We start from the raw sequence: 18,419 nt of genomic DNA on the forward strand, positions 1-18,419 counted from the left end.
TTGTCTTTGTTGTCAGCCAATGCAGCAAACCATGTATTGTGTTCATCAATGATTGCAATATTATACGCGACATTTATATCCAAGTTATGTGAAAAGTGTATATACACTCAAATCAACAATTTCTGTGCTGGTTTTCTGGGTTGACAATACTTTTTGTAAACAAAATTATATTATGATAGTTCCTACAATCGGTATTGTTAACGATTTTTACAATATTGCGTAAATTCGAAAGTTGGTTTTGTTTTCTATGTTTGGAACAAAAGATGGTATTTTTGGATTTGGATTACAATGTTTGAACAAAACAAATACATTTTTGGAACCAAAACAGATATTTTTGTTCCAACAAAAGCGAACAATATTTTTTCTCTGCGTGTATAAAAAGTCCTTCCAGCCGTGGAGGTACCACCACAATTCACGATGGGCGATGTTGCAGACCTCATCAAAAACATGAAATCATTCAACGCGTAAGGCCCACATAATATCAATGGTAATGCTTATGCAACTGAATGAACAACAAGTGTCCTCAACCTATCGTTAGCCAGTCATATTGTGCCAGAAGCCTGGAAAGATGGCAGTGTGATCCAGCTACTGAAGCCTGGCAAAGATGCCAGTAGAGGCGAATCGTACCGACCGATTTCACTCCTGTCGCCAATATCAATGCTTCTAGAAACACTACTCCTCCCCACGATGCATAGTACTACAACAGAATTACACGCCATATCCTTACATATTAGTAGAAAACTGAACCAGAACATGCCGTGCGACCGAACAGCCATGGGGGCACTTCACATATCAAAGGCCTTCGATACCGCCAACCATGACTAGCTGTTCGTGTAGTAGATTATCTAATATTTCAATGATAATCAACTATATTTGCAGATGCTAGACGCTTGTGGAATTCAGAAACAAAAAGTCCAAACCACGTAGGGTGAAAAAGAGAGTTACCCAAGGCGGGGTGATATCTGCCAAAATATTGGCAGTAACGTTCGATAGCACGTTTAAGGCGTCAGCGCAAGCCACAGCTGTTTGCGATAAGATAAGAAGTAGGAACAAGTTTCTCAAGTCGTTGGCCGATGCTGACAAAGGGTGGTGGTGACAAAGAACCCTTGGGTGGTGCTGACAAAGAACCCTTGTTTTCTCTTACAAAGCAATAGGCCTGTTTTCTTATGGACGCAGCCAGTCCAGGTTGCAGAATTTCTGAGTCTGGATACAAAGGAACCAGAACCTGAAACTAAAATAACACACGAACGAACATATTTGCGTCGATACAACAACAACCCGCAGTCGTACAAGGATACAGTCATACAAAGCAGACAATTCTGAACTCTGTGGATAGTTAGATAGCGCCAAAGACATCAGACTATGTAAACTTTTGGCAAAGGGACACAGAAATCCCACTTACATAAATAAAATGAAATAACGGCACATGGTCGGAAAACTCCGCTGGATCTCTTGAAATCAAGAAATCTCTTGGTTTGCTTTCGAAAGTACATCAAAATTCTTAGCGGTTTAAAAGATATGAGCCCAAAAAAATCATCCAAAAATAACCGAGAAAGTGCAAGTGATGGGAAACGCCGAGACACATGTCTTCTTTTTTTAGTCTTCTATCAGGCTGCTGTATAAGAATAGGGTTTATTGGCCAAGACTCAAAAAATGATACACAGTGTAATGGAAGTAATGGATTAAAAATTCCCTTTTAACGAAAATTGTCGCCAACTCTGTCGTTAATTAGTTCCAGAACTAACTACCTACTACTGGTGTCTATCATGTCATTAAAATACTAAAGTATTGCACCTATTGATAATTTCCCACTGTGGTAGGCATAGGCTTTTTTATCTACCCATTTGTGTTTATATCGGCCCATCCGCCAGATTCGACCTTCGTTCATATTGCGTTTTGTCAACAGTTGGCTTGATGTTAGTCAATGTAATTGACTGCAACTACGCGTGTAGATCTGCAATTCGTTGAGTGACTCTGGCTGGTTGCTTGACTGACTGACTGACTGACTGGCAGTTTGCAGGGGCATGCATAGTAACATAAATGAGGAATGAACAACTCTGAATGAATTGCAAAGTAAATATTTATATATTCCAGTTCTAACCTTTCTCTGGGTCTCTTTTACGTTAACTAGAATTCACAGTTGTTGTTAAATGTTTTTTTTTCTCCCATATTTGTGTGGACGTTTTTCAACTGCGGTGCAATGTAAAGCACGCAGAAAAACGTGTAAACTACGCAGATAATGAATGACTACAACAATGAGTTGAAAACTCCCGCCACTTCTACTTGTCATAATTTTCAAAAAACAAAGAATAAACAACAACTACATACCATTCCTATGATATTATTGCGGAAAAACAAATGCGAGAATGAATGCTGATGGCTAGAGGGCGGAGGAACGGGACAATTGCAAGAAAAAATACAAACAAACGCATTTGTTGGCGACAACAACTACGACCGCTATTTTTTCAATTATGGCCCAACAACAAAAATGCAAAAAAAACAGTTGACTTTTACAATTATGAATGCAAAGTGAAGTCATTCAAGAAATTATTACCGGCAATATTTTCTTCTTTGTGTTGTTGTTGCACGTTTTTTTTTTTTTTTTGTTTTTATTTGCAGTTGATTGTGTAATGAATACCCACAGACCTGGTTGAGTAAATTGTTGCAGCATTTGTTGCGTTTGTTTGGTTTTTTTCTAGTTTTACGATGCGTAATGTAAGTATGAAAAAGTTATTCACAACCGAAGTCACAAAACAGGGCATTTTTCAAAACACTTAGGGATTATGTCACACATATTGAGTTTCTAATTAGTACGGCTATGAAGTGTAATTAAGCGGATAAGATGTACATACAAATATGTATGCACATTAGAACTGAAAGATCTGTTTCACATGAATATCTAAAACGGGACAATGGAAAACATCTTCCTTATAATTTTAGTTTACTATTTCCCTCTCTCTTTTAGCGCAAAGTCTAAATGGAGCTTCCAGTACAGCAAGGATTCCCACATTATGCCTTTAATTCCAAGGCGACAGGTTCTTCGAGACCGGATTGACCAGGAACCACAAAACACTCGTGTTCCGGCCAGCGCCTTCCACCCCAGTATACTCATGTTCGTATTTGAAAACTTTTTCTGTGTTGGGAGCAGCATATACCGGAATGCCTGCTCCGGATTCTTTTGGTCCGTGCCGGGACGGAGGAAAACCCAGGATCATATTATATGTGTTCAGTTTGTCACACCCGCATCCACCCCTCTCAAGCTTCGGTGAGAAGCAATACATGCTTGGAGTGAGTGCGTTTCAGGGGCTGTTCTGGACTCGTTCATTCGAGGGACTACGACAGGGACTATGTTGCTGCATGCTGCGTGTACACAGTCACTGACTGTGGACTGCAGCAACATAGTCCCCGTAGTCCCTCGTGGTCATCATCAGAAAACGCAACTCCCCCGTAGTCCCCACAACAGCAGCCGCACGCACAGTACTCAACACAGTCGTGGCCATTTGCAATCCCCGAAAATTCACTCTTTTTTGCAATTTACTTGCATAGATTCGGAGGTAATATCGAGGATATAGTGGATTTAATGAGTCGGAAGAATATCAAGGTCCAGTAGGTGCAGGAAATCAAGCTCAGCATAAACTGTAGCCTAAAGCTTTGTGATTCTTACAACGTACTGAGAGAGGATCGCACCAGAAGTGGAGGGGGGGGTTAGCTTTTCTATATTAACAGTCTGTTCAATACAGACCTATCTCGCTTGAGCCCGGCTGTAATGGCGCGTACTTGGATTGTATGGGGTAGCAGTCAGGTGTGAAACTGCCGATGTAGAGTTGCTGAACCTATACATACATCTCGCCGACGAATAGTTGTATATAGACCAAATATTAGCCCGTCTTGTTTTGGGCGACTTTAATACTCATCATGAGTTGCAACATGCTTTCCTAGGAAACCACCATAGGGGCATAGTGCTGGCTGAGCAGATTGATAGCTCTACGTTTTGCGCGGTCAATGAGGATACACCTACAGAATTAGGATAGAGTGTGACATAACCATCATTTCACCTGGTCTAAAAAATGACGTCACCTGGCCACTCTTCGCTACTCTTAGATCAGACCATCTCCCATTTCATCACATCTGAACGCCGCACTTTCATTAATCATGGGAAAGCTAATTGGCCGAGTTTCAGATAGTTCACTAATCACCGCTTTAGAGATTTGCCCAACCCTTCTGATATTCGGCTAGCAGAAAGGTCGTTCCGAGAATTCATCACTGCTGCAGCCGTTCGCAATATACCTGCTTGTCGAATAGCCGTAGTGAGACCAAACCTCCCAGCAGAGGCGACCGGATTAGCAAATGAGCGTGATGAGCTGCGTCATGCCAACCATAGCGACCCCACAGTCATGGAGCTGACACTAGAAGTTAACAGGGTGGTCGTAAGCATAAGCGGAACAAGTGGTTGAATTATCTGAAGAATTGCAACATCGGAGCCGGAATAAGTGAATTGTTGGCAAGGGTTAAGTCACTCTCGAACCCAGGAAAGAAATTATTTTAATCGATAGTTTGTTGAGCAACCCGGTAATGAGAGACCGAAGAAAAGACTACTGCGTCGTATTAGATCTCTTCCTGCCAATGGGGAACCACCACAATTCACAATTGATTATGTAGCGAACGCTAAATCATCCTCTAGAGCAGCAGCTTGCCATATACTTCGAATCCTCAAAGTGAGACAAAATTTCCCAGCAGAGACAAAGGGATTAGCAAATGGGCATGATGGGCTTCATAGAGCCAACCCCAGTGACCGCAGCGTCAGGGAGCTGATACTGGAAGTTAACAAGTTTGTCGGCAAGCATACGCGGAACAAGTGGTTAAATCAACTGAAGAGTTGCAACTTTGGAGCCGTAATAAGTGAATTGTGGGCAACGGTAAAGTCAGTCTCGAGCCCTGGAAAGAAGGTAGATAGGACCTCAGTCACGTTTGGCGACATTACGCTGACTGAAGAGGTACACAAGTTATTTCAATCGGCAGTGATTGTGACGGGAGTTACAAGGCGAAGAGAAGAGTACTACATCGCATTAGATCTCTTTCCGCCGAGGATGAACCACCACCATTAACAATGAATGATGCTGCGAATGTCATCAGAAACGCTAAATTATCAAAAGCATTGGGCCCTGATGGAATCTACATGGTAATGCTGAAACAGCTGGATGTGCCGAGAGTCGAATATCACACTAAAGTTCTCAACTTGTCGATAGCTATCCATGCCGTTTCCGATGTCTGGAAAATGGGAAGGGTGGTTCCTCTACTAAAGCAAAACACGGATACCAGCAAAAGTGAATCGTACAAACCGATTTGGCTTTTGTCGCCCGTAGCAAAGACCCTTGAGGCTTTAGTCCTCGATGAAGGCAGAACTGCACAGCAACAGCGCTGCACGCCATCTCCACAGATATTAGTCGAGGACTCAACCAGAGCAAGCCGTATGCTAGGCCAGTGATGACATATCAAAAGCCTTTGATACTGTCAAGCACTCCACGCTGTTTGAAGACATCGAGCAGAAAACCCAACGGCCAAGTTTGAAACGTTGGATAACCAATTATATGTGTGGACGCCAGTCGTACCTGAAATTCAGGAATAAGAAGCCCAAGTTCCGTAGAGTGAAACAGGGAGTTCCCCAAGGTGGGGTTATATTTCGGAATTCCCCCCGTCCAGACGACATAGATATTGTAATGTATGCGGATGATTGTACAATCTGGGAGTCAGGTACTTTCCCTAATGTCATTTGTGAAAGGCTGTACTCTTTTTCTCCGCGAGGAATATGTATATATCCGCCAGTAAATTCAAGGCCACTCTGTTCACCACATGGATGGCAGAGGTGAGAACAGAGTTGAACGTCATGGTCGTTGGTAGGAGAATTCCGACCACAAACTACCCCAAAAATTCTATGTGTCATATTCGGCAGCACTTTTATGTCGTCCCCGTAGGCTACAGGTATCTGCGACAAGCGGAGTTGTGGGAACAATATCCTCAAGTCAAGCCAGCAGCATGGGGTGCAGATAAAGAAACCTTGTTGACCACATATAACGCGATAAGTCGGTCTGTGGCAAGCTATACGGCGCCAATTTGGTCCGCGAATATAAGTGCAATGCGATTGAAAATCTTGAAACCTGTAAAAATGTTGCCCTGCAACAGGCTGCCTCTTCGTGTCTTCAGTGGACCATCTACATGAGGAGACAAAGACTCTTTTAGTACATCAACACAATGGCATCTCCCATTGCAGTACTTGCTCGGGTGTTATCGTGAGAGCCACCCAATCACAATTTGGCGAAAAACACACCCCATACCCAGGCATGTCAGGAGCGATTTTCTTGTTCTAGAAAGAGAAGTCCAACGTTAGAGAACCCCAAGATCAACAAGCCTATCAATCAGTTTTAAATAGCATTCACACAGATGCAGTGGCAGATGTCATAAACAATTACTGTGTGATTGCGGTCCCCGGAGAACATCCCCCACCTATCGCTGCTGAGGAGCGTCAGCTGCCACGACAAACCAGACTGGCTTAACTACATTCCGCAGGCACACACGGCACCTGCCCTACCAAACCTACTTAATAAACTACAGTCAGCAGCTTTGTGGTTACATCCCATCGAAGCAGCCACATTGTTAGAACTAGAGATAGACCCAGCGCCAGAATTAGCAGAAAAACGAACATCAATTGTTTGCTACAACAAAGTAAAACAGCAAAATCATTTCCAACAACAAAATCATTTCCAGCGACAAAGATAACACATAAATGGATAAAAACACCACATAGCCCTGCAGTAATTTTCTACGGAAACTTCACTAAAAACGACAGTCGCATTCTTGTCCAAAAATGATTTTTTAATTCCAATGAAACAAAAATATTATTTTTGAATTACATTTTAGTTATTTATATTTATAATTTTATAATTCTTGGGGCCATTATTATATGTGTTCTTTTACTATCTGATGGATTTCAAAACGCAAAATAAACCAATTTGGAGGCATTAAAAATATAATTTTTACATTGAAAGTTAATGTTAAAAAGCTCCTCCTTGAAATTCAATCATCACTTTTAACTTTAAGTTAACAGGAACGTTATAAGTCTGTTCGGTAAATCCAAACTATAACAAAAGAAGACTTACATATAATAATGGGGGTTGGAATAAAAAAAATAAAATTTAGAAATTTGCTTGGATAAAAATATTAACATTTAAAATTGTTTACATTGAACATCTGATTAAATGTCAGCTGGCCAAGCTTACAATATTGTACGGGACAAATTTTTTCAGCAAAAATTTGTAAGTTCTCAGTAACACAACTCTCAAAAAATCTCTCCAAACTCGCTCTCTTTTACTAAACAATTTTGTTATCGAACAACATTCGGTAAACATTTGTACGAATTTGTAATTTTTTTTTTTTGAGTTATCGCACAGACCTAATGTGAGATACGCATATGCAAAAAACAACAATAAAAAGAAATTAAATATGTATACGAAGAGATAGAGAGACATAAAACAAGAAGACGTTTCAAATAGTTCTGAAAAAAACTTAATACAAGCGAACAAAAAATTATAAATACCCAGTTGGAATTTAAGTTTACAATGACGTTTTCATCAACGATAACTTTGCGAAATTGTCTTTATGTAAAACGCTATCACGGAATATGTAATACACTCAGGACAAAAAAACAGAAAACTTCTTCATGTAACGGTGTCACCCAATTTTATTTATTTTGAAGATTTTATAAACATATTCTGTGTAAATTTAGGGTGCAACCGTGGTGCAATGGTATGCCTTCCCGCCTTGCACCCTGAATGTCGTGAGTTCGATTACACGATCAGGCAACATCAAATTTTCAATGGTGGCAAATACGACATTTTTGGCCTCTCTACAAGTCGTGTCTTAGGACACGTCGTTCGGACTCGGCGATAAACTGTAGGTCTCATAAGATTGAACTAATATGAATCATTGAGAATCCTTCTTTGTCCTTTCTGGGATGTTTTGGAACAATTATATATATTCTGTCTAAATGTGTTGTTACTTGGAATTTGGGTTTTGAAGTAGACAAAAAACTTCTCCAAAAAAGTTGTGGACACATTTCCACGTTTTGGAATTGCCCCCATATAATGCACCATCCGATTTCAGGTATTTTTAAGTTTTTTAGCAAAATTTATAGACCGAATTAACTGTAATTTGCCATATGGGGTTCCCAGTGGTCAAACAACTTTTCTACCAAAAATTGTGGATATGGGTCTATGTTTTGGAACATATATTATTTTGAAAATGTTATCTAAATTTGTTTGTCTAAATTTACTGTAAATTGAAATTTGGGGTTCTCAACAAAAATTGCACGCATAGTTCCACGTTTTGGAATACCACCATAGAGCGGTACTAACTAATTTCCCGTATTTTTAAATTCTTATATAATAATATAATTTCACGTTTTGGAATATACGTCATATTTTACACGATTTCAAGTATTGTGAAATTGGTACCTACATTTTCGGTCTAAATTGGTGTTAGGGTTCCAACTTATCCAAAAATTGTGAACATACGACGACGTATAACAGTACCTCTTAATTTCAAATATTGTGAATTAGCTATTATTTGTCATTTGGGGTTACCAGTTGGCAAACAACTTTCACCATATATAAACATACCGTTCGATTTCAGGTATTTCAAAGTTTTAATGTAAATTTTCGGCCCAAAATTACTATAATTGGTAAAGAGAATTCCCAGGGGTCCGGGAACTTCGCAATTATTTCATTTTAGTTAACAATATTTCATTGTGGAGTGTATAAAAAAGTTCAACCCGACAGACACATTTTTACTTGTTTTTTTTGTGCCTCTCCTTGATTTCCCTAATAGCCTGCTAAAAAACAAATAAGAACGGCGTTAAGCTCTGCCGGGCTGAAATTGTTATACCCCTGTTACCGTGGACTTATACCTATACCAAATGAAGAGTAAGCACCAAATTTCAGCCAATCCGGTGGAATATTGAGGCAACAACCTTCAAAATACCGAAAATCGGGAGGTATAGTTCTGTGGGGGCTATATAAAGGCGTGGACCTATACGACAAAATTCTGGGGGAAAGTTTTATACCCCCAGCGAAGACTAAGTACCAAATTTTAGCCATTTCGAAGGCCACAACCTTCAAAATACCGAAAATCGGAAGGTACCGTTCTATGGGGGCTATCTGAAGGCTTGGACCTATACCGACAAAATTGTGGGGGAAAGTTTTGTACCCCAGCAAAGACTAAATACCAAATTTTAGCCTTTTCGGATGAATATTGAGGCCACTACCTTTAAAATACTGAAAAACGGGATGTACCGTTCAATGGGGGCTATATGAAGGCATGGACCTATACCTTCAAAATTTTGGGGGAAATTTGTATACCCCCAATGAAGACAAAGTATCAAATTTCAATCATTTCGGGGTGATATTGAGGCCAGTAGTGGGATTCTGTAACTCATTTTTGCTGTTATCGATAATTGTCGGTAAAATTAAAATGCTTATAATTTCGATAATTAACGAAAATTTTCGGTAACTTAACGATGAATAAAAAGTAGTCGCTAGCCTCTACCGACACAAACTGTGATGCCAACTTTTCTTTATGTTTTTAGTCATAATTTTTAATTTTATTTTATTTTTATTTTTATCGATTTTTGTTGGTAACAGCAAAAATGAGTTACAGAATCCCACTACTGAACCATCTAAATACCGAACATCGGCAGTTACCGTTCTATGGGGTCTATATGATTAAGTGGACCTATACCGAAAAATTTCAGGTGGAAAGTTTAGCACACCCAACGAAGAAGAGTAAGTACCAAATTTCAGCCATTTCGGTGTGATATTGAGGTCACAACCATGAAAATACTGAAGATCGGCAGTTACCGTTCTACGGGGTCTATATGAAGAAGATTAACACCCCCAAATGAAGAAGAGTAAGTACCAAATTTCAGCCATTTCAGTGTGATAATGTAGCTAAAACCTTTAAAATACCGAAATTGGGTGGTACCGTTCTATGGGGACAATATGAAAACGTGGACCGATATAGCCCATTTGCAATACCAAATATCCTAGGAGTAATGGCAACTTCTATACCAAATTACAAAGCTCTATCTTAAAAATTATCTTGATTTTAACAGACGGACAAACGGACATTGATATATCTACTTAGGATATTACTCTGATAAAGAAGATATATACTTTATAGGGTCTCTGATAAATATTTCGATGTGATACAAACGGAATGACAAATTTAATTATACCACCCATATTATGGTGGAGGGTATAATGATATACAACACTATACAAAAATTACCGGAATTTTTAAACGATTATTTTCGGAATGCCATAAAATCATTAGTTATCTTTGTATCTTTAGTGATTATCATTGTATATTTATAAACCAAATAGATTTTTATAGCTTGGACGATGAAAGAAAGAATTATTCCAAAATGAAGTCCAAGAAAAAAATATAAAATGTTTTACTTTCTGAAACCAGTAACAGAGTCACAACCCGTAAGCCCACAGTGAGTGTGAAAACCTAAGTGGCATATTTAAATGTCCTGTAAATATTCGGCAGATGGCCACTAAATTTGGCATAGACGTAGTCTGGATAATATCACTGGGGTACTCCTGAGGTTCCACTTCGGTTCGGTTGGAGTCCATGGAAGACAAAAATACCTTTAGTTTTTGGGGCACTTTATAAAGTGAAGTAATAGTGATAAATCTACGGGGTTTCTCAGATTTTCGTCATTAAATGGACATAACTTATTTTGCCAAACAAATAAGCTTTCGAAATGGGGAAACAATTAATTAATATTTTGTATTTATTAACATGGGAACACCAGTGGGTATGATTGTTATTATAATCTTTCTAAATAATAACAATCATACCCACTGTTTTTACAAGGCTAAAGAAAAAGCGATAGAAAACCGTTGTGAAAAATAAGTTATGTCCGTTTTAAATTGTAAATCTAAGAAACCCCGTTTTTCTCTACAATTGCCGTTATAAAATCACGTTATGAAGTGACTTAAAAAGCCAAAGATATTTCCTTCTTCCATAAATACGAATTGGTACATCAGAATCCCTGTATAATTTTTTTTCAAGTTCTGTATTACAGTATATTAAAGGGATGAGCAGAAACCTGTTGCATGGAAACGTTTTTTTTTTTTGGTCTTTCAATTTATGTTTTCACTCATATTTTAGTGTAACAGGTATTAAGGTATTAAATGTCGCTAATGCATCTTCTTATTATAAGTCTCCAAACTCATCATCTTCGATTGCAAAGAACCACATGAGAATTTCAATGTGCGTGAAAGTGGTCGGGTTGGAGATACCCTTTGCCAAATGTGATTGACTACTCTTGGCGCATGTAGCGAATGCATGCATGGCCGATTTTTTGCATACATTTGCGTACGATTCTTGTTTTGTGGATGTGTGAGATACATATTCATCATACATAGTACAATAAATGTATGAAGAAAAAAATCCGTTTATGATTCAATGCCAAGGCCAGTGATGTGATCGTCACAATTGTCGTCATAAGTTCGGAATAAATACAGAATTTGATTATATATTTTTATCGAATGGAATTTGTAGTTGTAGTTCTTTCTTGAATGGAATGGAACGGAAAAAGTAAAAAATTATGACTCCAGGAGAAAAGTGATTTATAGAAGGTGAGAAATTTTTGAATAAAAAATCGTTATTCCCTTTTTTCAAATTTTTATACGAACAGTGTTTTAATAAACGTATGTGCCTCCTAGACATGTGGACATAGCTGCTAAGGGCAAATTCATTGATAATATAATGCTTGCAATGTTCTGATTTTTCCCAAATTTAGATTATTTTATTCTCTTCGATTAACATCATCATAAGATTCAAACTGGTTAAAATCTCAATTTCTTGTACATATACATATGTATGTGTGTGAAATAAAGCTTATTTCGTTAAGAAAAACATTGTTCACTCATGTGGCCTGCAAATAAGTAACATGCGTTGAGTTGTGTTTGGTAATGACCTTGAATTCTTTCATGCAATTTTGTTTCATGTTTTTCTTTTCAGTTTACTTCTACTCATGTGTTTTCGGTGTTTCATAAAAAATATTTGTAGTAATTTTTTATAATCAAAAAAAAACTCCAATCGTTTTAATCTCAGTGAGAATATAAAGGCGTCATGTTTTCTGCTGACATTTAAAAGCTACAACAACAGCAAAGCTTTGATCGACAACAATGGCTGAGCTTCAAACAAAAATGTCATTCAGAAAAAAAGCGTTGTTTGAAATAATTAAGACAAATGGATAATGAAAACAACAACAACATCACTAAGGAGTGTTGCTGCTGCGAACTGCTCCGTGTGCTTATTGTCGCATTAACTTCCGCTTTATTCCGATTTTATGTTTCTGCCCGGCGCAAAGTTGTTTTTTTTCAGCAATTCGAGCGATCATTTGTACAATGTATGTTTGGACATTAGAAGACAATTACAAAATTCATATAAAGGAAAGATACGAATGATTAAAAAATGGAAAGCTCAAATTTCGTGTAAGATTGAGTAGTGGAAAAGCTATGGTTACACCTAATTATCGAAAAAAGTTATTGCCTAAGTATACGGCAAAAAATTTAACCAGATCGGGACAACATTGGTGAGATATGACCGTTCAAAAAGAAGAACACGTTGTGTTTTGTGTGAAGAGATGCAAGTTATAACGAGTTTTTTCTCGAAATGGCATTTTTGAAGTCGGTGCCAACGACAGCTCGAAAACGAATGAACCAAGACAGTTTAATTTCTTAGCCTGAGTTTTGGACTAAAAATGGTCACTTTTTATACCCTCCACCAAAGTATGGAGGATATATTAAGTTTGTTTTTCCGTTTGTAAGGCATTGAAATAATCATTTGCGACCCTATAGAGTATATATTTCGTTCGTTACGTATATGGAGTAAATCGGCGTGTTCATATTTCACCTTATGTGGTAAAGCTTTTAGGCTCAACTTTTCCAAATTTTATAAAAGTACGTCTGCTTTTATTTTGTTACAAACTTGTTAGGAACCAATGTCCCCGATTCTTGGTGCATTCTTTTAATTTTTCTATCTTTACAAGGCGTAGTCAATTAAATATTTTGAATGCTGTTCATCTTATGGATACGTAATTTGAAGTAAGAATAGCTCGATTTTTTAATATCTTGCCCAACGATATACACGTTTTGAATGTGTCACCGTCAACTTATTCAAAACGTCTTATATGCCACATAACTTAAGTTTTTTTCTCCTACTTTTAATGAGTTTTAATGTGATCGTTATAAGGTTTTTGCCATTTTTACCCCAGATCTAATATTCTATATAAATAGATAAATTTATTATATTCCTCATTGTATAAATTTAATCATACAATTGTCAAATTATTTTTTTTTTTTGAGTAGTGATAACATACAATGAATTGTTATAATTTAATTCATTTTCTTTGGCCCGATGCCTTTAGATTAATGTTCGGTTGTTAAATAAATAAAAATAAATAAATAAATATATACATATACATATATTCTTGATCTGGGTAAAGTTCTGAGTCGATCTATGCATGTACGTCCGTTCGTCCTTCTGTTGTAATCAGTTTAGCATCCACAAAAATGGAGATAGGACGCTAAAGATAGGATGCGTCCTTTGCTTGCATGCAGGTTCGATGATGGTCTATATCGGTTCACAATTTGGTATAGCCTCCATATATCGGTACCGACCGATTTCAGGTATTTTGAAATATTAAGTCACATTTTTAAACCGAATTAGCTATAATTTGACGTTTAGGAGTCCCAGTGATCATCAAACTTGTATTCTAACAAGTGAAAAAGTGTCAGTCGGCTTTGCCGACGGAGATATACCCTCAGCCAAAGTGAAGTGAAACTTTCATCTACAGACAGATCGAATGTATTTAGGATCTCTTCAGAGTTTTGTGGCCCTTTTTGAACATTTGATTAGGATTACGAATTAACTGCACTAAGACACAAATGTTTAACTTTTGTGGAGGAGGTACCCTTAGGAAGGACCGATATGGGCTATTTTAGAAGTTATACTAAATTTTGACAAAATATTAGGAGAACCAAAGTTTGAACCAAATTGGTTGCCCCATTCAAGTGATATCGTCCTAGCATTTTAGTGGCATTTTTTAAATATTGGGGAGTAGTACCGGAAGTTGTGGACCGGTATTGCCCCATGAAACTAAGTCTGGATAAAATATGTCGAAGACCAAATGTTGGACCAAATCGATTGAACAGTTCGAGAGATATCGTCTCCGCCACATATGGTGACATTGGGGTTTTTTACACCTTCCGGGCTGTTTTCCGAAGAAATATGGACATGCCCCTGAAAAAACTTTTACCGCCGTAATGGAGGTAGCGAATGCAAATCGCTTCAACAAAAATCAAAGTGATTCGAGAGCAGGTCTTAAAGTGAACTTATCCGAAATTTTGTGTGGGACGTACCAGAAGGAGTGGACAACAATTTATTTGAACCTGATTTATATCTGGTAGATATTTAAGGATGTGTAAAGTATGGACCAAATCGCTCACTCACATCAAAAGTTATCATGCGCACAATTTTTCCGAACATTTTTGAACTTTTGTGGGGGAGGTACCTGAAGGAGTGGACCGATATGGCTTATCTGCGAACTTAATCTAAGTTTGCACAAAATATTACGAATACAAAATTGTGGACCGAATCGGCAGATCCGTTCGAGAGTTATATTGCGCTCCAACCACTACACACGGTGTCATAGGGGTTTTATGCAACTTTCAGGCTATTTTCTTAGGAAGTATGGAATTGCCCCTTATGAAACTTGTACCTTCGCATGGGGGACAGCGAATACAAGTTGTTACAAAAAAACCAAGGCGAGTCGAGAGCAGGTCCAAAACTGAACTTTTCCAAAATTTTTGTGTGGTAGGTACTCGTAGGAATTTACCGATTGAGTCCATATTGTTACCTCATCTAAGTCTGGCAGAAATTTCACGATGTACAAAGTATGGGTCAAATCGGTTACTTTTTTCAAGAGTGATCGTGCGAACAAATTTTCCAAACATTTTCGAACTTTTGTGGGGGAGGTACGGGAAGGAGTGGACCGATATGGTCCATCTTCGAACTTAAACTAAGTTTGGACAAAATATTGCTAAAGCCAAATTTTGGACTAAATCGGTTCATCCGTTCCAGAATTATCGTGCGCACCAGCCAGCCAGACAGACGGACACACAGACGGACGGACATGGCTAAATCAACTCCAAATTGTCTGAAACACATTTCTTCCAAACATACTTGGAGTCTAAAACCATTATTTCGATGAGGCACATTTTTCCCGTATGAAAGTGTATATACCCTTTCTAGCCTAAAGGCTGAGGGTATAAAAATGTTGGGCATAGGTCCATGTTGTGGTATGACTCTTAATATAACGGTACTTCCCGCTTTACGGTATTTTGGGAATATTAGCAACAATTTTTACAGAACTAGCTGTAATTTGACATTTGAGGTTCTCAGTGGTCACCAAAAATCGTCAACATAGGTCCATGTTTTGGTATAGCCCCCATATAACGGTACCTCCCGATTTTCGGCTTTTTGAAGATTTTAGCTACAATTTTTATCCGAACTAGCTGTATTTTGACATTAGATGTTCTCCGTGGCCACGAAACTTCTCCATTAAAAATCGTCAACATAGGTCCATGTTGTGGTATAGCTCCCATATAACGGTACCTCCCAATTTTCGGTATTTTGAGGGTTTTAGCTGAAATTTTTAACCGAACTATAATTTGACAATTGTAATTTGACAATTGAGGTTCTCAGTGGTCACGAAACTTCTTTACTAAACATCGTCAACATAGGTCCATGTTTTAGTATAGCCCCCATATAACGGTACCTCCCGATTTTCGGTTTTTTTGAAGATTTCACCTACAATTTTCTAATTTCACATTTGAGGTTCTCAGTGGCCACGAAACTTCTTTACATAGGTCCATGTTTTGGTATAGCTCCCATATAACGGTACCTCCCGATGTTCGATATTTTGAGGATTGTAGCTACAATTTTTAACCGAACTGTCTGTAATTTGACAGTGACCACGAAACTTCTTCACCAAAAATCGACCATATAGGTTCATGTTTTGGTATAGCTCCCATATAACGGTGCCTCCCTATTTTCGGTATTTTGGGGGTCTTTACTAAAATGTTTAACCGAACTAGCTCTAATTTGACATTTGAGGTTATCCGTGGCCACGAAACTTCTCCACCAAAAATCGTCAATACAGGTTCATGTTTTGGTACAGCCCCCATATAACGGTGCCTTCCGATTTTCGATATTTGGAGGATTTTAGCTAAAATTTTTCAGAAAACTAGCTATAATTTAACATTTGAGGTTATCTGTGGTCACGAAACTTCTTCCCTAAAAGTCGAACTAGCTGTAATTTGATATTTGAATTTTCAGTGGTCACGAAAATTCTTCACTAAAAATCGTCAACATAGGACCATGTTTTGACATAGCTCCCATATAACGGTACCTCCCGATTTTTGGTATTATGAGGGTCTTATTGTTGTTTATTTGACGGAACTACCAATTATTTAACTTTTGAGGTTTTCTTTAGGTTCAACCAAAAATTGAAAAGATTGGTCGAGACTTTGATATAGGGTATAAAAATTTCGGCCCGCCCGAACTTAACGACTTTTTTCTTATTTTCGTTAAAATCGAAATTTGTCTTTGACAGTTCACAATCTTTTTAAATAGATTTTCTAAAATTATGTTTCGCCAACAGACAAGATTGTTAGGTTCTTAAAACGTTTACAAGCTATCGTTGGCACCGCAAAACGCTTTTCGAAAAAAAGTTTTTGTAGGTAGCCATTTACCACAAAACTGTGGAATATTTTTCAAAACAAAAATCCAAAATTAGTATAAGATGTGCTCTTTCAGGTAAAATAAAGATCTACTTAAAAATATTGGTAGTTCCTCTGAAAAAATTTTATGAAAAATAATTTTTTGTCTGCACAACTAAATATTGATTACCCCTCAAGTACGCTTTGGTAAGTTCCACTGCTATAATAATTTCCGTTTTGTCATAGCCACGTAAGCGAAGAAAATAATGCAAAAAAAAGAAAAAAAAATTTGTATGAACAATTTTCTTAATTTTTCAAACATTAAAACATTGTGAACTTACCTTAAACTAAAACACTCGCCAGTCGGGCGTTACCCGTCCAGCAATCCATATGATAATGTATTATCTTGGCCGTTTTTGCCTCTGCTCGCTACGTCCTTTTTCTGTTGCTTTTTTTTTTTGTATAGCGTTGAATTATTTAATTTGGTTTTCCAAAACAAAACTATAATTCGTCTTCAAATAAAAGTGACAAAGATGTTCCGAAATAAAAATTCTTCGTTTGAAAACTGTTTTTTAAGTCAGTATTTTTGTTGAGCTCAAATTTTGTTTCCGTGGTTTGTATAATTCCAGAATGTACGTAATTCAACTTTAAGATTTTAACGAGAGTTTTGCCATTTACGAATTTAATGAGAATTTCACGAGATAATTTGGTATGATTTTCGAACTGGATCATCAATAATAAGATGGGGGCCAAAACGTTTCCGTTTGTATAAAGTTTTTGTGCAACGCCTTCAATTTTATATTTCCAAAATGTTGTTTTAATGAAAATTTTGAATTTCGATTTAATTGTTCTGCAAAGAGAAAGAAAAACAAAAAAGAAATGAATAAATATTTTACGTGACAATTATTTCATTGCGAAATATATGGGGATTTCTGAGTGAAATCGGACATCATTTTAAAAAGTGGTTTTTGAAATTCTTAATTTTTTGCTGTGGTGATGCTGATTATCAACAAAACATTTAGGTATATTCTCAGTTTTTATACCCTACACCCTATATGTGGGGAGGGTATTATAAGTTGGTTTTGGCCAAAAAGTTTGTAACGCATCGAAATAATGGTCGTTGACCCATACATATATATACCAACATGAATGTTTCGACGAGCTGAGTCGATCTGGCTATGCGTGTCCGTCCGTCCGTCCGTCCGTCCGTCCGTCCGTCTGTCCATCTAAACCTTGTAATCACGCTACAGGTCGCAATTATAATCCGATCGTCACCAAATTTTGGGTGTTACTTTTTTCTTCCTATTTTTCAATGTTGGCCGTTTAACTTCCTTCTTAACGCCCTTCTTTTAAAAGTGGTTAATAGATTGGGTTGTAGCAGTCAGGCTACCAAAAATACTGTATTAGAACATTATTGAATAATAGGTAGCTCTTTACTACAGGTTATCTGTTATTTAAATTAAAAAGATCTAAAATCATCAGTTTTTTAAATTAAATTTTTTGTAAAAATTCACTTTAATTGAAGGGAGGATAACTTTACCTTAGAATATACCAACAACAAAAGGTACC

General features: G+C 37.5%; 1 protein-coding gene across 1 annotated transcript in view; it reads right to left on the reverse strand.

Annotated features, from left to right (window-relative positions):
* mamo (maternal gene required for meiosis) overlaps positions 1–17,672 on the reverse strand; it is a 698,235-nt gene extending 680,563 nt beyond the window's left edge. Inside the window, exons 1-2 of the mRNA XM_073974305.1 lie at positions 17,192–17,672; positions 17,041–17,070 (exon numbers count right to left, since the gene is read on the reverse strand). The gene's annotated coding sequence lies outside the window, so the exon portion shown is untranslated. The remainder of the gene's footprint in view (positions 1–17,040; positions 17,071–17,191) is intronic.
* Positions 17,673–18,419: the final 747 nt, after the last annotated feature.

The sequence above is a fragment of the Musca autumnalis genome, unplaced genomic scaffold, assembly GCF_047663935.1.
Source record: "Musca autumnalis isolate F117 unplaced genomic scaffold, ASM4766393v1 scaffold_3, whole genome shotgun sequence".
In the NCBI taxonomy this organism is placed as follows: Eukaryota; Metazoa; Arthropoda; class Insecta; order Diptera; family Muscidae; genus Musca; species Musca autumnalis.